At 43.1% G+C, this 25597-nt stretch overlaps 1 long non-coding RNA gene across 1 annotated transcript in view; it reads right to left on the minus strand.

The window, feature by feature from the left end:
• Positions 1-24482: 24482 nt before the first annotated feature.
• LOC133388303 (uncharacterized) overlaps positions 24483-25597 on the minus strand; it is a 4048-nt gene continuing 2933 nt past the window's right edge. Inside the window, exon 3 of the long non-coding RNA XR_009763726.1 lies at positions 24483-25502. This is a non-coding gene — a long non-coding RNA (uncharacterized LOC133388303). The remainder of the gene's footprint in view (positions 25503-25597) is intronic.

Raw genomic sequence — 25597 nt, forward strand, 5'->3', positions numbered from 1 at the left:
GTATACTATAGCCAGCATGGATTTTTCGCATTCCGCAATGTTAAATGGAAAATACCCCCCCATGCCATTCTGATGCTTCCCATAAGCTCATTTCAAAACAAAACCTTACAAAACGTATAGCCCTGAACTCAGAAACGCTTGCTTAACAACCCTCTCGATTTTCATGGTGATACACAAAACAATCAGATCTCCTCCCCTCCCCCTTCCCTTCCTACCCTCCTCCTCCCTTCCCTGCCCCTCCACAGGTCAGTTTCACCTATCCTAATCATGATTGCCCAGGAGTAAATCCCACTGAACTCAATAAGCATGAAAATGATCAAACCTGCCCTCCCCTCCTCCTCCCTCCCATCAGCTCCCCTCCCTCTTGCCCCTTCCCTCCCCCTTCTTTCACCCCTCCCTTCCCTTCCCCATCCCCTTCCAATCCCCTCATTCCCCCTCCTTCTCCTTCCCTTCCCTTCCCCTCCCCCTCCCCCATGGCCAGTTTTACCTATCCTAAGCATGATTGCATGGGAGTAAATCCCACTGAATTCAATAAGCATGAAAATGATCAAACCTGCCTTCCCCTCCTCCTCCTTCCCATCACCACCCTTTCCCCCCTTCCCTCTCCCTTCCTTCACCCCTCTCACTCCCCTTCCAATCCCCTCCTTTCCCCTCCTCCTCCTCCCTCCTTCCTTTTACTCTCCCCTCCCCCTCCTCCTTCCCCATGGTCAGTTTTACCTATTCTAGCCATGACTGCATGGGAGTAAATTCCAGTGAACTCAATAAGCATGCAAATTATCAGACCTGCCTTTCCCCTCCTTCCCCCTCCTCTTCTTTTCTCCTTCCTCTCCTCCCCTCTTCCTTCCTCCTCCTCCCCTGCCCACTCCAGCCCTCCCTCCCCATGGTCAGTTTTACCTATCCTAAGCACGATTACACAGGGGTAAATCCCACTGAATTCAATGAACATGCAAATGATCAAACCTGCCCTCCCACTCCCACCTGCTCCCCTCCCACTCCTCCCCTCCCCATCCCCTGTGGTCAGTTTCACCTGTCCTAAGCATGATTTCAGGGGAGGAAATCCCACTGAAATCAGTAAGCATGCAAATGATCAATCCATTCTCAGCAAACTTGCACAGGATCCCATTTCTTACCTCCCGGATTAAAAAGCAGGGAAATTCACTAACAGGCAAAAAACCTTGCGGTTTAAGAATGTACCTATAGCCCACAGATATTTCTACCAAACTTTAAAAAGCAGGGAAATTGGGCAGCTATAGTGAATGCACCAGGGGAGCAGGAGACCTGAACTCCTCTCTGAGATATTGTACTTCCCTACAAAGTTGTCAAAATGCAAACACAATTTGGGTTGGTCTTTCACAGTCCAATCCACTCGCTGTGTAGCTTGGAAGAATTTGGTAACATGTGCCCAAACTGTTTGCATTTTGACAAATTTGTAGGGAAGTACAATATCTCAGAGAGGAAGCCAGGTCTCCCACTCCCCTAGTGCATTCACTATAGCTGTCCAATTTCCCTGCTTTTTAAAGTTCTTAAACTGCAAGGTGTTTTTTTTTGCCTATTAGGGAATTTACTTAAAAGGCTTTTGGAAAGAGGAAGATAGGCACCAAAAAGACAACAGCCTGTCTAATATTTAAGGGGAGGCAATTCTAGAGTGTTGGTGCTGCAACACTAAAGGTCCGTTTCCTATGTTGTGCAGAATGAACCTCCTGATAAGATCGCATCTGCAGGACGCCCTCACCTGCAGAGGGCAGTGATCGACTGGATATATAAGAGGTGAGACGATCTTTCAGGTATCCTGGTCCCAAGTTGTATATGGCTTTATATACCAAAACCAATCCCTTGAACTTAGTCCAGTAGCTAATTGGCAGCCAGTGCAAGTCTTTCAGCAGCGGGGTGACATGTTGGTGATATCCTGCCCAAGTGAGCAGTTGTGCAGTCACATTTTGCACCAGCTTCAGACCAATCTCAACGGCAGCCCCACATAGAGCACATTACAGTAATCTACCCTGAGGAACAGCGGTGGTCAGGCTATCCTGATCCAGAAATGGCCGTAGCTGTCTTACCAGCTGAAGCTAGCAAAAGGCACTCTGAGCCAGTGAGGTCACCTGGGCCTGTAGCAACAAAGATGGATCCAGAAGTACCCCCAGACTATGAGCCTGCTCTTTCAGAAGGAAAGCAGGCAATTGACCAATTATCTGGACTTGGGAACTGCCTACCCACAGCACCTCCATCTTGCTAGGATTCAGTCAAGGTATTAGCCCTTATTCAGTCCACCACCAAGTCCAGGCACTGGTCCAGGACTTCCACAGCTTCTCCTGATTCAGTGTTACCAAGAAAAAGAGCTGGGTATCATCAGCATACTGCTGACACCTCACCTCAAATCTCCTAATGACCACTTCCAATGGCTTCATATAGATGTTAAACAGAACTGAGGACAAGATGGTATCCTGCAGCAATCCACAGCACAACTGCCGGGTGGTGGTGAAAGAAAATCACCCAATGCTGTTCTCTGAAATTAACCTTGGAATTGGGACAACTGTAAAACAGTGCAATGCCCATCTCACCAAGTCAGCTCCAAATAGGGATGGAATGATCTGTCAGTTTCAGTTCTCTATGTTTCTCATTTTTTCTAATCTTAAATTCAGTTCTCCACATTTCTGCAGAAAATTGATTTTTTTAAAAAAATTCCTCATGAAAATTCTTCATCATTTTAGTGTGAATTTCTTCTAATAAATACATTTTTGTCTGCAGTTTTGACTAATGCACACCTTTTTCAAGATTTCTCCCAATATAATGCATTTTTGTATGTTACTTTCACCAATATATTCATTCTGTGCACTTTCCACTAATATATGCATTTTTGTAAACACTGCTTGGTTGGAGAACTGCATCACAAAATTCAAATAATTGCAAATTTCAAAGGATGGCTGAGTTTCAGTTCTCATATTGTTTCAGAAAGTGTGAATTTAATAGATTCAGCTTGAAATGCAAGCTGCACCGAATTTCTGCCCCTTCTCCCTAGCTCAGAAGGATACCATGGCCAATGGTATCAAAAGCCGATGAGAGATCAAGTAAGAATAACAGGATCCCACTCAGCCTGTTCTCCTGATAAAGGTAAGTCAGAAACATCTAACTTCACATATACACTGCTGAGGCTTGGATTGGTAGTAACTAAACAAGTCTTGGGGTCATGGTGGATGGACAGCTGTGGAAAGGGCCAATCCATGCTAGGGATAATTAGGAAAAGGACTGAAAATAACACTACTTTATTCTGCTTAAGTTGCTGCCCTCTTGGACTTTGTGGCACCGTTCCTGATCTGTAGTACTCATTCTACCTGAGCTTTTATTGCTGTGGCTTTTAAAATTATATTAAGGTGTTGGACTATGACCTGGGAGACCAGGGTTCAAATCCCCACACAGCCACGAAGCTCACTGGGTGACCTTGGGCCAGTCACTGCCTCTCAGCCTCAGAGGGAGGCAAACCCCCTCTGAATACTGCTTACCATGAAAGCCCTGTTCATAGGGTCGCCATAAGTCGGGATCCATTTCCAGTCCATTTCCATTTCCACATTCCTGAGAGATTTGACTTTCCGTTCAACTTCCTTTCCCCCTCCGTTTTGCGACATTGACTCTTTTGAACTGGCCTTTCTCAGCAACTTTTCACTTACCTGTATCTTGACTTTCATAGCACTGTGGCCACTGTTCTGTATCAGTTCAATAACCCTTGCACTTTGCAGCAGGCCTTGAGCAGCCTTCAAGTTGAAATCCAGGTTCACCTTCTGGTCAGTTCTTAGTATCCCAACTATACCAAGGCATTGTCATTAACAGTATATGGACAGTCTGACTTTGCCATGATTCGAACAGACATTTACCCAGCTGGTTTCAGAGTGGTTGAAGACATCCATTATTACAACATTTTCTTCTTGGACTGCCTTCCTTACTTTCTTTCTGCATATCACATTAATTCTCATTGTTTTGGTCATGAGGGCAATCGTAGGTTCCAGTAATAAACTCCTTTTTGACCCTAGAATTGCAATTCTCTGGAGGAGTTTCTTCCTCTATTAAATTATTCTACAGTTTTGGACTCTGGGCCTTCTTTGACATACAGAGCAACAGCATCAATATGCCCTTTCCCTGTCCTTTCTACAGAGTTTGTATACAAGGGCAACCATATCCCACTGATTATCTCCATGCCCACCAGGGCTGCTTTTACAGATGGGGTTTATTTATATAAGGCCATCAAGTCCAACCCCCTGCTAAATGTAGGAATCCAAATTAAAGCATACCAGGCAGATGGCTGTGCAACTACCTCTTGAATGCCTCCATTGTTGGAGAGCCCACCACCTCCCTAGGTCATTGGTTCCATTGTTGTACCACTCTAACAGTCAGGAAGTTTTTTCTGTTATTCAGCCAAAATCTGGCTTCCTGTAACTGGAGCCCATTATTCCGTGTCCTACACTCTGGGACAGTCGAGAAGAGATCCTGGTCCTCCTCTGTGTGACAGCCTTTCAAGTACTTGAACAATGCTATCATATCTCCCCTCAGTCTTCTCTTCTCCAGGCTAAACATGCCCAGTTCTTTCTGTCTCTCCTCATAGGACTTTGTTTCCAGTTCCCTGATCATCCTTGTTGCCCTCCTCTGAGCCTGTTCTAGTTTGTCTGCATCCTTCTTAAAGTGTGGTGTCCAGAAGTAGGCACAGTACTCAAGATGAGGCCTAACCAATGCAAACTTATTGCATCAGTTTTGCGGATTAAAATGATAGTCCTTCTGTCCCAATTTCTAAAATTCCTTTCACACTGCAGTATCTGTTGCACCTGTTGCGAATGTACCGGCATTTCGCACAAATGTCTTTCACACTGCAGCAACGAACAGCATCTTTTTTTTGTCCCTCACCTGTTATACACATGCACACTGTAGTTCCCCAATAATTCACTGTGTGAGTTAGTGCGAGCTTCCCTCCCCCATTTCTGCTGGTATATGCCAATATAACAGTAGTTCCTCAGCTACAGAGTAAGGTTGAGCATCTAAAAAGAAAAGAAAATGAGTTTATAGTTTGATTAAACCTCATTCAGCTCTATCTTCAGGCTTTGATTGTTTTAAAAACAACAGTCCAAAACATATTAATCCAGCTGAAAAGGCAGAGGCAAAAATGGAGGAAGGAGAATTTGCTACCATGCCTACGCAAGAGTGCATTGCATGCTGGGATGCCTGTCACACAAGTGGCTGGAACTAGCACAAAACTCTTGCAATTTTCTGAGTTCCGAAGCTTGCAGACGGATTATTCCTGGAATCACTTCTCATGGAAGCGAGAGCTAAACTTCCCCTATATTCCACTAGATTTCCGGAGCTAGCTTTTACATATGTGAAAGAAAAATAAAATGTGCACATTACCAGATAAGAAATCATCAGAATAATGGAATAAAGTTCAGTGTGAAAGCAGACCAGGTTTCTAATATGCCCACAATCTATGTCCTTTTTAGCACCAAGAATTTCCACATCTTAACTTGAAGGCTCTCCCTTTGTGTCTCTTCTACCAAAAATTACAGACACTTTTATTTCAATGTGCTTTTAATGTGTAACACCAAGTTTTATTGGTGCCAGTTGTCATGTGTTTTATTCCGTAGCCTTGCTTCTGTTAAGTTTTGTCTGAATATATACAGGTTGCTTGCATTATGTTCTTTGTTATTGCTTTTAGAAATAGTTGTATTTGCAGTTTTATTGACTGTATTTTATGGTTTTATGGGAATGCTCTAAACCAATATTACTACTAGTAAGTAGTAGTATTCTTCCTTTACTGGAGAGTGTCTATACTTTTTCATGTCTTTGCACTGCAACCAAAAGGGTTGGGTGCTTCAAAGAAAAAGGAAACTGAATTCTCTCAGTACAAGTCCTAATATCTTACAGTACAATCCTAGGCATGTGTACTCAGAAGTCCTATTGAACTCAATGGGGCTTATTTCCAGATACAGTAAATGAGTTTAGGATTGCAAGCCTACTAGAGTCCAGGGGTCTCCTAAATCTGCCAGTCTCATGGTGTGTCACCTCATTCCCACCCTTTCCTCCTCCAGTTTTAGCCATGCCGTTCCTATCCTTCCTGTCCCTGCTTCACTTACTCCCCCTTTATCTGTTTCTTCCCCCCAGTTGTACCTGATTTCCTTCTGCCCCGTGCTACTGCCATCTGTTTTTTCTGCCACTCATCTGATTTGTCTTCCTGCTTCCTCCCCCCACCCCTACTCCAGAGAGCTGAACTTCCGATCATGGAGATAGCAGTAGTGGGGAACCCTGCAGGTCACCACACAACTGTGTCCTCCTACCTCTAAAAGACCACTCAAGGTAACTCTTCTGTCCTGAAGCTTGTGGTTTATGCACTCATTTCTTCAGGTGGCCTGGAAGGAGACTGTTGGGGCAACTCCATACAAAAAGAGAAAATAACACCTCTGGCCTGGGAAGAGAACCAACCTCCAAAAAACCTCAGACACAACACAAACCTAGGTGAATCAGTCATTCAAAGAACAGAGTCAGCAGGAACACTTAATAAAGTGGGGAGGGAAATGCAAGTGTGTTGTACAGTATGTATTAGAGAAGGGGGGCCTACCTGGGAAGTCTGAGGGAAACCTTTTCCCATCCTGTAAATTTCCAAGTACAAAGAAATACATTTTCTGTGCATTGTGCAGGCAAACAAGTAATCTACATACTGCAAAACCCTCGGAAACTACATAGCTGAACAGAATGAATCATTTAAAGGGATAAAAGGCACTATCTTCCCAACGGATTTCTTGGAGTGCAAATATTTATTCTGCTTTTTAAAACAACAAAACAGCCCTCACCAATGCACCAGGTGATTTTTTTAAAGCCTGCTGCTTTCTAAGCTCTGATTTTTCCTCTTCCTATATAAGTGGGATGCCTGAACCTCAGGAGAAATTTACTCCATTGTTAGAAATAGCCGAAATTGGCTTGCAACTAGTAAAGATGCCAAGATTTTGCACCTTGCTCTGTGACCTAAAGCAAAAATGACATGAACATTGACAAATTTGACAAGGAAATTTGTGCAAAAAACAACTTCTATTTGGCTAGCCAAGCAGCAAATATGTCGGATGATATGCTTTATTAAGCAATCCATTTTTCAGCAATAGCTGAGCCATCTGCAAAGGTTAGCGTGCATCAGGCTTTCCACAGAATTTCATCTGCGTCTGCAGCTAGGTGCAACACACAACCACATTTTTCATGTACATACAATTTTGGATGCAAATCGAATACTTGATGAAAGAGGTGACCTTCCAGATTGACTTCACCATATAGTAAAGTCACAAGAAGAGAAGCAGCCAAAAGAGAAAGGCAATCCACACAATTTTTATGGGGGTTGGGTGGGGGGAATGAAGGGTGGTGTTGGGGAACGGTGGAGACAGAAATACAAAGGAGGGGGGAAACTTAGAGACTATAAAAAGCATGTGGCAGTAAAGATAAATCTAGCAATTTAATTGGTGGTGGAGGTGGGGAGGGGAAGATTATTGCTGCCTGCCAAAAAATCATCTGAATTTTGAGTCAGCTTTCAGGCTCAGGGATGGACTGTAAAGATGATTTTTTTTGTTTCCTTGTTTTCTGATAGTGTGATTTAAATGTAATCCATTTGAATTCTGACTTCCAAATATCAAGACAGGTATGCCAGAACCTGGATTTCAAATTTTCAATGTTTAATTTAAACTTCTGAGTGAATACTTACTTGATTTTAAAATTCCTGTGCTGTGTTTATGTCTCTGCTATGCTATGTAGATGCTCAGGTTTTGGCAACTAGACCTTTGTGAGGAATACAATGAACTGTGTGCCAATTGCTCGGCTTGTCACTCAGATCAAGGAAAACTTTACATTTACTTCTTAGCTCTTATTTAATGAAGGGACTTTAGGCACAGTTTACTGGGATGAATGGGAGCTAACTGTGGTCTTATACAAGCTAGTTTCTGAAACTAAAATATCAACATCTAAATGTATGCATATGCAAGAATTTACCATGTTTGTTTTTTAAGGAAACTTGAGGGGGCTGTCCCTAGTGTCCTAAGAGTTAGGTCTAGATGGGTGGTTGTTGTTAAATGCCTTCACGTCGATCACGACTTACGGCAACCCTATGAATCAGCAACCTCCAAGAGCATCTGTCATGGACCACCCTGTTCAGCTCTCGTAAGTTCAGATCTGCAGCTTCCTTTATGGAATCAATCAATCTCTTGTTTGGCCTTCCTCTTTTTCTGCTCCCTTCTGTTTTCCCCAGCATTATTGTCTTTTCTAGTGAATCATGTCTTCTCATTATGTGTCCAAGGAATGATAACCTCAGTTTCATCATTTTAGCTTCTAGTGATAGTTCTGGTTTAATTTGTTCTAACACCCAATTATTTGTCTTTTTTGCAGTCCATGGTATGCGCAAAGCTCTCCTCCAACACCACATTTCAAATGAGTTGATTTTCCTCTTATCTGCTTTTTTCACTGTCCAACTTTATTTATTTATTTATTTATTTATCTATACATAGAGATCGGGAATACCATGGTCTGAATGATCCTGACTTTGGTGTTCAGTGATACATATTTGCATTTGAGGACCTTTTCTAGTTCTCTCACAGCTGCCCTCCCCAGTCCTAGCCTTCTTCTGATTTCTTGCCTATTGTCTCCATTTTGGTTAATGACTGTGCTGAGGTATTGATAATCCTTGATAAGTTCAAAGTCTTCGTTGTCAACTTTAAAGTTACATAAATCTTCCATTGTCATTACTATAGCCTTCTTGACGTTCAGCCGTAGTCCTGCTTTTGTGCTTTCCTCCTTAACTTTCTTCAGCATTTGTTTCAAATCGTTACTGGTTTCTCCTAGCAGTATGGTATCGTCTTCATATCTTAAATTATTGATATTTCTCCCTCCAATTTTCATACCCCCTTCATCTTGGTCCAATCCTGCTTTCTGTATGATGTCTTCTGCGTATAGATTAAACAAATAGGGTGATAAAATACACCCGTCTCACATCCTTTCTGATGGGGAACCAATCGGTTTCTCCATTCATTCCATTCATTCATGCATTGGTGATCACTCATGGATGAGTAAGATTGTCTTCCAAGATAAGGTCTTTAACAGTGGGTCCATAAGTGACTATGGAGGCCAATTCTGGATCCACACAGCCTCCCACAGTGAGGACATAGGTTTCCAGATGGAAGACGGTCGCGATGAGGATTTGTTTGTCATGCCTTCCGCTTAGCTCGTTTGTCCCTTTCTCCCTGCACTTGTGCTTCTTCGAAGTCCACAGCACCTTTACTAATAGATGACCTCCATTTGGGATGTTTATGGGCGAAGACTTCCCAGTTCTCAGTGTTCATGTTGTATTTTTTGTAAGAACAACTTTAAACCTCTTTTGCTGTCCAGCACCCTTTCAGATGGGGAACCAATCGGTTTCTCCATATTCTGTCCTTACAGGTCTAGATAATGGGTTGTATTTAGGGTTGCCATATTGCTCGGTTAGCCGGGTTTTACCTGGATTATAGCCCTGCTACCCGGCACCTGCTCAACCCATTAGGTGGCCCTGATTTTCTGGAAAGGCGCTGAGCCACAGAGAGAGAGAGCTACTGTGCCTTTAAATCTGTATCAACCCATTTCGCTGATAAGGCACACTGTTTGCCTGTAATCAGTTTCATGTCAATTACATCCCTAGGGCTCAAGCCTGGAGAGGCATGCAATTGACAAGAAACAATTAAACTGACAAAAAAAGACACCATCCCCTTCTCCCTTAGCTTTAAGGATACTCCAGTTGGAGTAAACATCCTTTCCAGTGTGTGTGTGTGTGTGTGTGCGCATGCAATTGCACACGCACGCACATGCACACATGCGCTGAGCTCTGTGCCTTGGCAGACCGCAGCCCCCAACCAAGCAACCAGGGATGGGGGAGTCACCTCCAGAGCAAAGCAGCAGCAGTAGCAGCAACCTTTGCTTTAAAGTGTCTGCAGCTTCCACCCACTTTCCTCCTCCTTCTCTGGCCTGCCCAGCAAGTTGGAGTTATGCTTTCCCTTCTTCTCCTCTTCCCCCACTTCGCCTGGTTGGAGCTCCTTGCTCTTCCCAGGAGGCTGCTGGTGGTAATTAAGTCTCTCTTTGTGTCTTGGGTGAAGGCAAGCCTTTGGAAGGGCAGGGGGGGATTTCTTTATGTATTGCATTTGTATACCGCCCCATAGCCGAAGCTCTCTGGGCGGTTTACAACAATTAAAAACATTAAAAACAAATATACAAATTTAAAAACACATTTTTTAAAAGCAATTTTTAAAAACAGGCTAAAATGCCTGGGAGAAGGGGAAAGTCTTGACCTGGCGCCGAACAGATAACAGTGTTGGCGCCAGGCGCACCTCGGCAATTACATCATTGCATAATTTGGGGGCCACCACTGAGAAGGCCCTCTCCCTTGTTGCCAGACTCCCAGCTTCCCTCTGAGTAGGCACCCGGAGGAGGGGCTTGGATGTTGAGCATAGTGTACGGGTGGGTTCATGTCTGGAGAGGCGTTCCATCAGGTATTGTGGTCCCAAGCCGTGTAAGGTTTTATAGGTTAAAACCAGCACCTTGAATTGAGCTTGGAAACATAAAGGCAGCCAATTCAAGCGGGCCAGAATTGGTTTTATATGTTCAAACCATCTGGTCCCTGTTACCAATCTGGCTGCTGCATTTTGCACAAGCTGCATTTTCTGAACCATCTTCAAAGGCAGCCCCACGTAGAGCGCCATTGGCCATCTGAGACCTGTAAACGGATCACCTGTTGTCTGTAGGTCTTGCTTTCTTTGAAATTGTGTGTGTGTGTGTGTTTCAAAGTTGAGAGCCAGTGTGGCATAGTGGTTAGAGTGTTGGACAAAGACCTGGGAGACTAGGTTTGAATCCCTACTCAGCCATGAATCTTGCTGGGTGATCCTGGGCTAGTCGCTGCCCTTCTGCCTAACCTGTCACAGGGTTGTTGTGGCGATTAAATGAGAAGGGCTAGAACTGTGTACTCCACCTCAAGCTCCTTGGAGAAAAGGTGGTATTTTAATGCTGCTAATGATAATGATAATAATGATAATAATAAGACTTTCCCAAGGAAGAGCTTCCTCCTCAGAAAACAAAAACACACTTTTTTGTTTATGTTTTGAGTACCCTGTTGTCTGTGTCTTAATTAAGGTTGCATCCAACCTTGATGTGCTTATGCAATGCAAGGGGTGTGCAAGCAGTGCCCCCCCAAGTATGAAGGTTTGAACACTGTGTTATAGAAAACCAAAGACTGTGTGAAAGTGCATATTTGGAAATGCCTTTGGTGCAATCCTAAGCACATTTACTAAATGATGTCATATAGAACTTGAACTTTACAAAAGATTTTACAGTCACGCCCATAAACACCTATGCAACTTTGTGCCTGGAGACCTAGAGCAGATAACACATTATTAAGAATCACTTTCCATAACTGTAAAGAGGTATGTCCACATGCATTCATCCCAGGCACCTAAATGAGGGATGAGAGCAGCATAGGAACATAGGCAGATGCCTTACACCAAGGGGTCCCAGACTTTTCTTGAAAAGCTACACTTTTATTGTTTTTATTACATGTGTAAGCTGCTCTGAGCTCTATTTTTAACAGTGGAAGGGCAGGATATAAAATCTTCTTAATACATAAAGAAATATTCCATAGTGTTGAAAACTAGAGCCTAGGAATTTAAGGCTGAAAATGTACATTTAAAAAAAAACAATTTCTCACATATTCCTTCAGTTTTTTTACTAGATAAAAAAAACCCTGCATAATGGAATTATTAATATGCTTCATTTGCATAACTGGCAAATAATTTGCATAATATGCATATTAGCCTGCCCGGATTTGTGGGACTGGAATATGGCAACCCTAGCTGCATTCAGTGTAACACTAAGTTGCTGGTTTCACCACTGCTAGGATTTCTCCTCACGCTACAGAACAGTCTCCTCCCCTTGTGCCCCTTTGCAGCCCATTAATCTGCTCTGGATTTTCCCCCAACCCTCCAGAGCAGATTTGGAGAAGGCATGGGGCATGCGCAGGGGAAGGCCAGGGGGAGAATTCCCAGAATTGTGCTGGTGGTAATCCTTGTGCTACCACAATTATTTAGTTGAATATCACATTAATAGCAATGGAGAGAACCTTTTGCATCATCTGAGCTTTGTAAGCAGTGGACTGTAATGTTTAAATATTGTAGGAATATATTTTTGAAATCACATAGACAGGAACAGGATACAAGTTTCAGAACCACAGAGAACTGCTTGTTAAGCCAGAAATAGATAGGATCCCCTCTTCTGTGACTTTCACAGTCCCTGTTGCCTGCTCATCAGTACAAGCAGCAACACAAGGTGGGACTAGCTGAGAGGGGATGCAGCGCTAGACTCCAGGCCAAAGAATTACCCCTTTAAAATGTTTCACTCTTCAGGAAGGGAAAGATAGTTTGGCCCATGATGGATTAAAAGTCTCAGCTGAGTCTTAGGCCTTGTTGGAGCAAGTTGTCTGTTTGGAGCAATCCAGTTCCATGCAGCATCCATTATACCATGTGGGCTCCTGCCCATGTTCAGGACGGGGCAAGAGGGACCTCTCAGCTATGAAAGAGGATGAAATATTTTCTGCAGCACCAGTCTGTCCTGTCAGTTCCTCCTCATTTTCACCACTCAGCTGCATTATCCATGATAATAAGGAAGTTGTAGCATAGAGCCACTTATAAATTGAGGTTCAAATTGTGATGTACCTGTCAAACAGTTTGAAAAATATGTGCTTCCCTGGGCTGATCCTTTAGCACATGATAGTGAAGCACAGACCACAGAACAAGCCATCCCATCCAAATGCTGTTGCCTACAACAGCACTCCTTCTCCCAGTTCTTGTTAATATTTGATTTGTCCCTTGATGTACCAGTACTACATTTTGTTTTTCTCTGCTTACTTGTCTTCCCAAGAATGTGGACTGTTTTTATTCATTAAACATTTTTATTTATTAAACATTGTATTCAGCATGTAGACATACATCCCTCTCTTACACACACCCACACCCCAGAGCTTGGAAGTAATTCGTTACAAGTAACTCATTACTTTTTTAAGGAACGCGTAGGTAATTCCTTTACATTTTGATTGTAATAAAACAAGGAGTGATTTTATTACTTTTGGGGAGTAATTGTAATGTTTCCAGCAGTACTTTTGGGCATTACTGGGGGGGGGGGAGAAGCAGAGGACGTCTTCTGCTCCTCTGATTTGTGGATGAAAATCATGTGCCTCAAATGGGCTTCTGTGCAGCGTCGCTCTTCCCTCATGCTCTGTGGGTGGGTAGGAGGCAACGAGGGAGGAGGTGGAGAGTGAGACGGGGTAGGATGGAGAGAACAATTGTTTAAAAAAATGGATGGTGGTGATGTAGAGGGAAAAAGGAGCTGGAGGACAAGAACATGGATAAAGGAGGAGAAGGAGGCAGCAGCAGAATGGAGATAAAGAACTGTGGAGGTGGAAGATGACAACATGTGTATGCTTGCACTTGGCACACAAAGTGGCCTCCACCATCCTCTCTGGCTACTGGGCTGCATTTGCAGTATTTTAACTTTTTTGCATCTCAGGGGAAAATGTTGGCTTGGGTGAGTGGCCCTTAGTTGGTGGCAAGGCAGGATCCGGGAGGTGGTTAAGTGAGAGAGATTATGCTTGCTAGCTGAGGGGGGGGTTGCCCTTGGTTTGACGTGCAAAGATCTGAGTAGTGGCCTCTGCCTCCCTCCCCACCTCCCTTACCAGAGGAGAGACCACCATTGCTACCTTATGGATAAAAATAATTATTCTACTACCTCTGTATGTGTGTGTTTATTTTTAATGTTGTTTTAGGCTACTTAGATATGCAGCAGCCAAGGCCAGCACCCGGTAGGTATTTTTTTAAAAAAGTAACTGGAATGTAATTGTAGTGATTACTTCTGAGAAAAAGTAAAGTAATCGGTTGCTTTCAGGGCAATTGTGATTGTAACAGTAATTACTACTTTTTGGGGCCAAGTAATTGTAACTGTAATTTATTACTTTTTAAAAGTAATCTTCCAAGCTCTGACACACACACACACACCATTTTATACCACCAAAAATGTATATGTGTGTGGAGACTTCATAGCATCTTGCTGATGCAGGGATTGGGCAAGGTTAGAAATACTATACAGGTTGCTGCTGACTTTGCAGGTGGACGTTCGAAGACGTTTGTCCAATGTGGGAGGTTTTATGTGCTCGTTAGAGAATTATTAACACTTGCAGGTACTGGGATTTTGGAATGACGTGCAGACCACCAGTTGTTAACTGCATGTTCTAGGACTTTTTAAAGCCAATGTATGTTTATCCTTATTGTGGCTGCTTTATCTGCCCTATCTCATTGTCATACCAGTAGAGATTAGTGAACAATTCTGCTTCTTCTCCAAAAGGTACTGTAAAATGAGATCTCCCACTAAAAGTCTACCAACCCTTCCTCCCCATCCCGGAATCTGTTTCCTCTTGTTTCCATATGCTCTGGTTCAACTGTCAAACTTGCCCAAATCTGGCAGGTGCCAGTGGGCTCCAGCAGCTCCAGAGACTACCCCAATATAAGAACCTAAGAAGAGCCTGCTGGATCAGGCCAATGGCCCATCTAGTCGAGCATCCTGTTCTTACAGTGGCAAACCAGATGCCTGTGGGAAGGCCACAAGAGACACCTGAGTGCAACAGCACTCTCCCCAATATACTTAGCCATGTCGGGCATACCTAGGGATGGGGGAGAAATTCAATTCAGTTTGCATTTTAATGCAAAGCTAGCTAATTTGCACACCCTGAAACAATATGCAGCTATCCTTTGAAATCTGCCCTTCTCCAAATTTTGCAATGCAGTTCTCCAGCCAAAAAGATGTATACTAAAATGCATACTTTAAGGGGAAATGTGCACAGAAGTGCATATGTAAATGAAAATAACACAAAAATACACTATATTAAGGAAACTGCTTGCAAAAATGTGTGTTTTGGGCAAAATTGCATACCAAAATATGCATATTAGGAGAAATGTGCATTTAATATGCTGACAAATTTTCAAGAGTACTTTTTTACAAAAGATTTGTACAGTGATGCAAAATTGTGGTGAACTGAACTTACAGGAAAAATAAGAAACTTGGAGAAACTGTAAGTGACAGATTTGTCCATTGATTCCATCAAGGAAGCCACAGACCTGAACTTAACATGATCTGAACAGGGTGGCTCGTGACAGATGCTCTTGGAGGTCGCTGATTCATAGGGTCGCCATAAGTCGCAGTCGACTTGGAGGCACATGACAACAACAAGGTCTACCCCATAGCTTCCTGCAGTGGCTGCTGCTTACATCATTGTGTCATGCCAAAGCGTGCAGCTTCACTTCTGTGTATAGCCATACATAACCTACAAGTCCACTGGATTCTGGCATATTGGGGCCCCAGTTGAGTCTAGTTTTATTTGGAGCAGAACTCAGCAGTATCTGCTTATTTTTCTCAGCCCCCTTCCATCTTTCTGTGTTGCAGCTTGTGCACTCCTTTCTGTTGTAGTTCTTCACATTTTATTCTGCTCCTGATATTCTCTTTTGCTATGCAGAAATGCCCATGTAATAAATTGTTCACATTGTTGGTGGAATGTACTACTTATCTGTGCTAAACATTGCTCCAGCTATGCGGATGATTCATCACAAGTAGCTGTTTCTAGGGTCCAGGAAGTGTAAAGACCACCCATTAATGCAGCTGTTTACTGTTTTATGAAAGTCAACAACAAACTTCTCTGGGACACATTTTCTCCCAGCTACACAGGATTCTAACCTAGGAGCCAGAGCTTGGAAAAGTTACTTTTTTGAACTACAACTCCCATCAGCCCCAGCCAGCATGGCCACTGAATTGGGCTGATGGGAGTTGTAGTTCAAAAAAGTAACTTTGCCAAGCTCTGCCTAGGACATAGTACAAGTGGTCCTTAAATGGTTCTAGGATATAGCCAGCAATTGTTAAATGCCTGCTTCCATTGAATACACTCTGCATAAGTTCTGTTCCTGCAGTCCTTACATGTATCCTGCCAGAGGACTCCGGACACAAAGACTTAATACCAACCCTAGAAGTGGTGATGCAGGCACAGAGCACCTCACACAGATAAATAGGTACTCATGCTATAAAGTAGAACTACTGCAACTGAACTCCGTCTTCTCCCCATACACACACACCTGCCATTGATATACGTGCAAACTGTAGTTTGCCTAAACTGCATAGCAGGGGTGGGGCATAGCAGCCATCTAACTGGCATAGGGGCATCACTGCTGCAACATCCTGTGATTGGCAATGACATGGACAATGAGGGCAATGGGAATGTAATTTTTTTTATCTGTTGTTGCTTTTCTGAACTATGTTTTCCCCCTTGTTCTGATCTGAGCTGGATGAGTATAGGATTTGGTGGATCTTGTGCCAACGTAACTGTGGTGTAGCTTTTCCTTTGATACAGTTGGCGTTTAGGATTACTCAGCTCATTTAAGATTGGAAAAAGTCAAAACCCAGAGAACAGAAACCGAAATATCTTTCCACCCTAGTTTGTGCTCACTCTTCTGGTGCAAAGCATCACTCCAGGCGGCTTACAACTCTGTTGAAGTTGTAAATTTAAATCATTTTAAAAAGCCAATAAAGGAGATAGATCAGCAGTTAAAACCTGAAAACTGGCCACCGGGACATGAGGATCTCCTTCATTTCTCCTTTGTGTTGATTGGCTAGAGCAATACCATTTTTTTCAGTCTGCTCAGAACTCCATTTGGAACAGAAGCTTCATTCAGCTGACTGCATTTGTTCCTGGTCAGTCGGCTCTGGGAGGCAAGGTGGAGCAGGTCAGCAAGCTGAGCCAAGCCCATGGAGGTTTTCTGGTTTTATATTGTATTTCAATGTATCAATGTACGTCGCCTAGAGTGACCGTTAATTCGGCCAGATAGGCGACTCATAAATAAAATGTTATTATTATTATTATTATAGGTGTCATTAAGCAAGTACAGGCTTCCTGGGAGCTTCTGTTTCTACTTGGATATGGAAACCGCTGTGTGGAGTATGGGGGCAGGCCATGGTAGCTGTGCATGTGGGGCAGGGGGCAGTGAGTCTGTTTTGCTGTGAATCTAGGCCAGCTGGCCTGCTACAAAGCAGAAGCCAAAGGACAGGAGGAGGACGAAGAGTAAAAGAGGGACCGTGGTCCCTTCTAGCTGACCTTTCCTTGTTCAATGCAACATGCTGTGGTGTGCTAACACAATGGAGAACATTCTGCTCTCTATGTACTTGGCAAATGAAGAAATGGCTTTAAAAAAAAATCTCATTGCATGAATCATGACTTATTGGCAAAGTGTTTGAAGTGGCTCCAAGATTTCTTTCTGACTGACTTGCACTTTCTCAGGAGATTTGTGTCCCTTCTCCTCCCCCCCCCTTCTTATTCTTCCCTTTGGTTTGAGGGGTTGGAACACATAACTGAGTTCTTTGGCCAAGGCATTTTCTTCTTTTGGAAGCCTGTGCTAGAGACCACTTAATCTTCTTGCCTTCAAAATCTTTAGGAGAGGTCATGACTTTCATCCCAGAAAGGCTGAATCCTCTGCAGAAGAACAAAGGCTGGCCTCCCACTGATCCTATTGTCTTGTCAGTGCTCTTCAAACACAACCTGGTGAACTCCAACCTGCCTAAAAGCACCACCATCTCCACCAAAAACAAATTTGATTTGTTCAGGACAGGAGTTACCTGGCAGACCCGTGCCCAAACCAGAAAGCCACCCATTCATGCATGCATTCCTTTGAGCGTTGCCCTGACTCCAGCTCCCTCTGCTGACAGCCCTGTTAATGCAGTCCCTAAGTTCGCATAGCCTACTTACAACTCCTCCTTGACCACTTGTCAATCATTGGCCTCAAAGGCCAAATAGAAATCCAGCCTCAGCCTCGTTGCACTAGGCAGCAGCAGACTGGAGGGCTGGCTGTATTTTGAGTAATAGCTACAACAGTAGCTGCAGCAACAGTGTCATCACATGGCTGTATCAACTAATAATCTAAATAAATAAATTTTCATTTGGGGAGTAGCTTGAAATCACGCCCCCCCCCAAACCAAGCCTTATGTGAAAAGATTGCTTTCACTCTGATATGTGTGAGCTGCTCCGGATTCATGCCGTTTCATCTGGGGGCACTTAGCAGTTGTGACCAAGTGCCAAAATCCAGTTGCTGCTTGGTTCAGCATTTGGCATTCCAGGCACACAACTGGCTCAGCACACATAGCTAACAGCCCAAAGGCTTTGTCTTTTGTGCACTTTCAGTAAATAAACTGAAATAAACTCATGTTGATCACTTGATCCTGGGTCCACACTGGCATCGCTGGCCCTTTAGAGAGTTCTAATTCAGTTTGGGAGTCAGCCTAGATGCCTGGCCTGCCAGAAGTTTGCTAAGGAGCCTGGTTGAGAATGATGAATTGTTTAAAGGCAGACATGTGTTCCTTACTATGTAGAACTCTGGGATTGGGGCATAATTTAAGGAGAACATCTCCCCTTTCCCGTGTCAAGCCCAGTCATGTAGTGGTGAATTCTGAAGTGCAGACACCTTTTATGACAGTCCCCATAACCACATCCCTTGTCAGGATATGTGACAAAAATGATTTTTTTTAATGAATTCTAACATTATGACTTCAATATCAAGCCAGTTTTTTTTCTGACCCTGTTTCCCACTTTGTTTAACATGTAGCCTGACAGTGTTGGACTCAAAAGCTTGCTCATTATTTTGTGACATTTTGGTTTGTCATAATAAAGGGACTTAGGACGTTTTCAGCATTAAGATGGCAACTTAATCCGTAGCCATGCATGCTAATGTCACCTCCCTCTTCCTTTGCTTAGCTTATTTGGTGGGTTTCTCTCTGAGAAAAGCGTATTTGTGTGCCATGCAGAGGTTTGGCAGATAGTGCTCCAGAAGATGATGTCATTGTCCCTGCTGTGAAATAAATTGTAGTGCTTTGTCCCTGCCCATCCCTGCTCCACTATCCTGCTACTAGTCAAGCCACCAGTGATTTGCTCCTCAGGGGTACCTCTCTTGCTGGCAGAATAATTAGTTCTACAAACTGACAATTGTTATAAAATGGGCTTATATACTAGGCCTGCATACAAAAGGCACAAATCCTTTTGCTACAAAAAGGGGGTGACTGTCTTGTGGGTGTGCGTGTATATATGTATAGATAGATAGACAGACAGATAGATCTAGATCTAGATATATGCCATACTCTCCCCTCCCCGACTCTGCCCATTTGAACATTGAATTGCTGCCCTGGGCTCCTGCTGGGAGAAAGGGCGGGTTTATAAATCTAATAACAATAATAATTAATTAATTAAATGTGCCCAATAAGTGGGCCTTTGAACATTGTTGAAACTTGTTTCTCTTCTCCCACCACAATGAAATCTGAAATGGTATCCCTGTTTCAAATGTTCCATGGTCTGTGTAGATTAGGGATGGAAAGATCTATCAATTTCAGTCCTCTCAGTGTCTCACTTTTCCAGTCTTAAATTCAGTTCTCCACATTTCTGCAGCAATTTGCAGATTTATTTCAAAAAAAATTATCATGAAATTCTCCAGTATTTTAATGTGAAAATCTACTTATAAACACATTTTGTAGTCACTTTTAACTAATGTGCACATTTTTGCAAGCAACTGTTCTCATATTTTGTGTTATTTTCACATATACTCATTTTTATGCACACTTTCTCCTTACATAAGCATTTTTGTAAGCATTGTTTGGTTGCTGACCTGCATTACAAAATTTGGATAAGTGTGAATTTTGAAGGATGGCTGTGTTTCAGCACTCATATTGTTTCAGAAAGTGCAGATTTGATAGATTCGGCTTGAACTGTGAACTGAATTTAATTCCTCACCCAGCCCTAGTGTAGTTAGTACTGCTTATATAGTACCATAGAGAAATTCTTCACTCACTCCTCTCCTACATCCTACTTTTACAAAAGATTTCATTAATGCTCCTGAAGCTAGTTAGTCAAATAACATTAGCTCTAGCAGATTAGCCAGTCAAAACGTCCACTCGGAGAGTAACTGTGTCACTAGGGCAGTGATCCCTGAACCATCAGAGAAATTGTTGCAGGGGTGAAAAATCCCTCCCCCCAGCATTGGAGGAGAACCATCCTATTTTACTGAGCTCTCCCCCCCCCACACACACACACTCAAATACACCCTGCAATAAGCCAGCTCTCCAGTCCTGGTGATCTAGTTTTTCATTGACTGAAAATATCTGTAACATGTTACTTAACATGAACACTTCCCTGGAAAATAAAAACAAAAAACAGAAGCAAAACTAATTTTAAAAAATTAGTACTTACCCCCCCTCCAAAATAGAGATAACTCGCGCCTGCTCTTTCTGCTGCTGCAGCTTCAAAATTAGCCCAAAGCAGTCCCTCACAAGCAGTTGTGGTACTCTGTTTCCCTACACCTACACCCTCAGGGGGAGGAGAGAGCACCTCAGAATTGATTAGACTCTGCAGACCAAAAGGACTCTGGGGACCCCTTAACTGACTGGGGACCCAGCTTGGGGACATTGGTGCCCTCCAGCCTGTGACATCCCCTGCCATCTCAATTGCATGCTGTCCTGGGCAACTCTCGGAGCATCCTTTGGGGGTAGCATAAATACTGTGCCTTCCTCTTGCTCCCATGTTCCCAATCTGCAAAAGGTTACTTCCATCTGAGAGCTGTGAAACACCTGGACAACGTTTCCCACAACACATCTCATATCTGTAATGGCAGGACCACCATCTGAGTAGGGATGGATGAATCTCTCAATTTCAGTTTGTCTCTTTCTCATTTTTCCAGTCTTAAATTCAATTCTCCGCATTTCCACATCAATTTGCATTTTTTAAAATCCACATGGAAATTCATCAGTATTTTGGTACAAATGTCTCCTAATAAACATATTTTATGCAGCTTTGGGTAATATGCACATTTTGCAAGCAATTTACCCTAATATAATGCATTTTGTATATTATCTTCACTAATATATACATTTTTATGTACATTTTCTCCCAATTATATGCATTTTTGTATACATTGGTTGGCTGGAGATCTGCTTTGCAAAATTTAGAGAAGTGCAAATTTTGAAGGTTAGCTGTGTTTTGGTTTGTGTATTGTTCAAGAATGCATATTAGGTAGTTTTTCATCAAAATCCAAATAAAATTGGATTTCTTCCCCATCCCTGCATCTGAGTGGCCTGGATTTAATTCCCAGAATGCTCCAGGTTGAGATATAGGTAGCTATCAGAGTGGGAAACCAGGGTTCCGGAGTTGTGACAGAAGTTCAAGCCAAGAGCCAGAGCCAAACGACAATAGCAGGAGACCACATCAAAACACACCAGAGCCAGGAATTCTACTGTTGCTCAGGCAAAGTCCCAACCCCAAACAGGAAGCCTTCTATAGCTTTTGATTAGCTCTGTCTAGGAGGGCCCAGTGGCCAGCCTGGGTCAGTGGCCCCAGCCCAGAGCCTGGGAATACTTCACTGCCCAGGGAGATGCTCCAAACTGCAGTCTTGAGGGACTCACCACACAGGGTAGCTGAAGGTTTCTGGTGGCAAGCCTGGTTACTCCTGGCTGCCACGCAGATCCTGCAGGGCAGCTGACGCATCTTTCTCTTCTCAGTCCAAACATTTGAGAAATCTTTTCTTCTCCCTACAAATGTAAGGGAGGAGCTTACTCCTTCAATGACAGCCCTGTCTTCACTCCTAAGTTGCTCTTACTGGGGAGAATGAATGAAACCACAAGACCCACGTGCTCTTCTTCCCCACCCTCTAAGCCATACCCACTTGCCATCCATTTCCACTGTCCCTGTGTTGAAGTCATGATTTCAGCTTTGATTCTGCAAAGTGGGGAAGGACTTGGAACATAACCAGTTGGCATTTTGCTGTCACCTTGCATTGCTCACATCTCACCTTTTACAATGGCCAGAGAATATTGGCAGCGCTGAAATCATATAGGGAGATCTAATCAGATGATTTATGCCAAAAGGAATTTGACTGGAAGCCAGGAACTGTTTGTCATGTGGTCTAGCTCCTTCATTTAGAACATCCTTACCTTTAAAAAAAATCAAAATATTTACTAATAGCTCCTTTTGTACCTGTCTTATGGGTTCCTATCTGCAACACAGGAAAGGCAACAGTCCCAAGAAATTCTAATCCCTGCCATTCCCTGCTTGGTATCAGGAGCAAGGAACAAGGGACACTTTGGGGCCCTGATGGTTCCAGTGTTGGGGAAACCAAAACTGGGGTTTAAGTTCTACCTGACTCCCTGAATGCTTTGTTGATTCTTAAAATGGGGGTATATAAATTAAATAATGTGATGTATTGCCAAAAACACAATGTGTATCAAAAGCAGGCACTGGCTACCGGGTTTGTTTTAAGCCCTAAATAAAGCCAAATGGAAGAAGAGAAAAAAAGACAGCTCTTGTGACCCAACATTTTTAAAAAAGGAATTAGAAGGCAGTTTGTCTTGCACTTCATCACCTTCGGACCCAATGAGGGAGGGAGAGCGTGGAGTGCCTGCCTGCCGCTCTAAACTGCACCCACGGTGCACGCTACAGTAGCCAGGAATGTGTATTTCTGCAGATGATTAAATCAATACAATTTTGACAAGACTTGTTGGAACATGCTTCTTTATTTTACGCAATTCCTTCCCCTTCGTCGGGGGCATTTATCACCCTGCCTGCCTGTCAGCTAATGGAGATTGTTCTTAGTCCACACTTGATAGAAGGACGTGGTTATGATGCATGCCCACAGTTCAGCTCAGATGCCGGGGGTGTAGGGGGGAACACAAAGAGCTCAACTAAGGAAGGGGGCTGGCTCACTTTTTGCTTGGCAAATGGGATAAAATTATTGTTATTAATTATTGGTGTTGTTTCTCAACTAAATGTTCAAAGTGGACTAATAGCATAGCTACAGCTGTGAATATCATTGGTATTGTAGTTGGTATTTTCCTGACATGTACAATTTTAATTAGATTGGGAAGCATAAATTGAGAATAGTTGTTTTACTTTTTATGTGATGCAAGAAAGACTAAGATGTGTACAGAAAATGTCTTGATCCAAAATAATGATCAAAATTCCTCAGAGGAATATTTCTCACTGAATCTAATTTAGAGGTATATTTGTAAAGCAGCCATACCTATTTGAATGTTTCTTGGTGAAGCTACATTTGCCTCTGAAAAAGGGCAATATATAGCCTGGGACACATTGAGATTGGAATAATAATTTTGTACCAGTTCATTTTTTATGCACCTCTGCCCCCCTTTTTTGTTTGCAACCGGTTATAGTGTCATTAAATAAATAAATAAATAAATAAATTATCCTCTCTTGTAGCTTACCTTTCAAATAAATGAATAAAAATTAAGGCATCCAAACAAACTACAGAGCAGCAAAACAAACACCCTTTTCATCCAATGCAAAGTTAGTCTGCGAAACTCTCTGCCACTGGAAATCACAAATATCAATAATATCACTAGCTTGGAAAGAACATTTTTCTTAAGATGTGGAAACTGAACAGTTATTTGATGGGATGCTAAGGGTATCCATAGTATCATATCCTCCTAATACCTCTGGAACCCCTCTTCCTGTAAATAGCCAGAAGCTGGGGGTCAACTGTGGAGAAAGGAGGTTTATGTTAATACCATGCTCTGGTACAACCAATCCATCAACTTTCTAGGACTGGGTAATTGGGCTCAATGGGACATGTGTCCAACTCACTAGTGCTATGCATATCTTGCTGTTTTATCACTCTATTAATAATCTTTAATTAATTAAGTTTTCACTTCTTCCGGAAGAATATTCTATTCTTTGAGAAATACTGCCATAGGTAGGAGTCAAAAGAGACCTCTAGATAACGAACACTGAACTACCCATTCTGCCCAGAGAACAGATCTGTATAGTTTGCATGCCCTCATGCCAGGGGTAGCTAATCCTTTTTGGTCCAAGAGACACACTTCATCTTGTCCAACCCTCTGGGGTCTGCACACTACAGATGGGTGTGGCCACCCCACACTCTCATATAGGGTACACAATCCTCCTCAACTGACTGGTGCAGATCAGCTGAAGGGCATGTAATTGCCTCCTCTCTGGTCTTCAGATAATCAATCTGATGAGCAGGGAGGGGCGATTTGCATCCCCAGGGGACTGGACTGAGCTGAGAGGTTTAAACTTTTCCACCTGCCCCAGTACCATAACTACTTCATTTCCTTTTTTTGTGCCACCACCAAGATCAATGGGGTCATTGGGAGGCAGAAAAAATTGCTTGGGTTATGGGTGTGGATCAGACCCCCTGGCCAGGGGTTAGACATTCATGCTTCACACTAACAGAAGAAGCCATTCTACCTATGGGGTCTTCTAGCTGTGATTGATATTGTGAAACTGCTAGGAGGGCACATAGGTCAGAGTTATTTGTGCTAAGCAAGTGATGTACAAAGGGGTGCTAAAGTACAAAGCATCTTGCAACTCATGATACTCATGTTATGCCCATCATAATCAGGGCCACTGTAAATAAAATTTAGACTGAGATTCCCTCCATTCAAATGAGCACAGGGAGGAGCTGTTCCTCATTCTCCCTGCTAGAAATGTCTCTCTTTCTCCTTGTCAGCTCTGCGCGGTTGGCCAGCCACCATTATCGCTGTCCTAGTGATGGATGTGGGAGGTGTGCATGTATGCATGCGTGTTGTTGTGTGAGAATAGCAGACAGGTGGGTTTCTGGGTTTGGGACACAAATATTTTTTGTTTGAAGAAGTCTACTTGAACCATCTAAAAGAGGAACATATATGCCAGGACCTGGCCTTAATTTTTTATTGATTTATCACATTTTGATCCCATTCTTTTTCCAAGGAGCACAGGGCAGCTCTCTACCCCATTTATCTTCACAGTAACCCTGTAAGGTAATTTTGGACTTGGTTGCACGATGGAGGCTAGCCAAAGGTCACCAGGTGAGCTTTTAGCTGAGCAAGGACTGAATACAGATCTCTCCATTCTAAGTCTGATTCTGTGTCCACCCCACCAGACTGGCTCTGAAACTGACCTGCCCCCTGACCCTGGAAGTGTTGGAGTTGGCTGGGTGTCATTGTACCACAACGACAAAATAAAGTTCTGCAAATGCTCAGTAGCTGCTTTCTTTTCTACTCAGCCCACAGGCCTGGAGAAAAAGAGTTCCAGCAGATATGAAGCATTGTGGGAGATGGATTCTGGCTTTACAATTCAGTACACAGAAAAAAGTCCCATTTCACATCATGGTCTGAGAAGGAACCACTGTATCAGCAGAGTTTGTGATCTCCCAGTTAGAAACAAATGGTGATGCAAAACAAAATGGCCATCACTCTGTTGCAAGTGTTACGTCACTTTTGTTAAAGATGTGCAGATTTTAAATTCCCCAGTGACAATGCGCTGGTTGCAGGAGAATGTGGACTGAGTCCTCCTTTGGGTAACACCAGAAGTCATGGGATTGCTTCATCCCAAGCACAGCTCACAACTCCACATGCTGCAAGGGAAGCATGATGAAGAACTGGATGAGATTTAGCATTTGTTTTATTATTTATGTTATCTTGGGCATCTTTAGGCAGAAAGGTAGTTTAT

The sequence above is a fragment of the Rhineura floridana genome, chromosome 7, assembly GCF_030035675.1.
Source record: "Rhineura floridana isolate rRhiFlo1 chromosome 7, rRhiFlo1.hap2, whole genome shotgun sequence".
Lineage (NCBI taxonomy): Eukaryota > Metazoa > Chordata > Lepidosauria > Squamata > Rhineuridae > Rhineura > Rhineura floridana.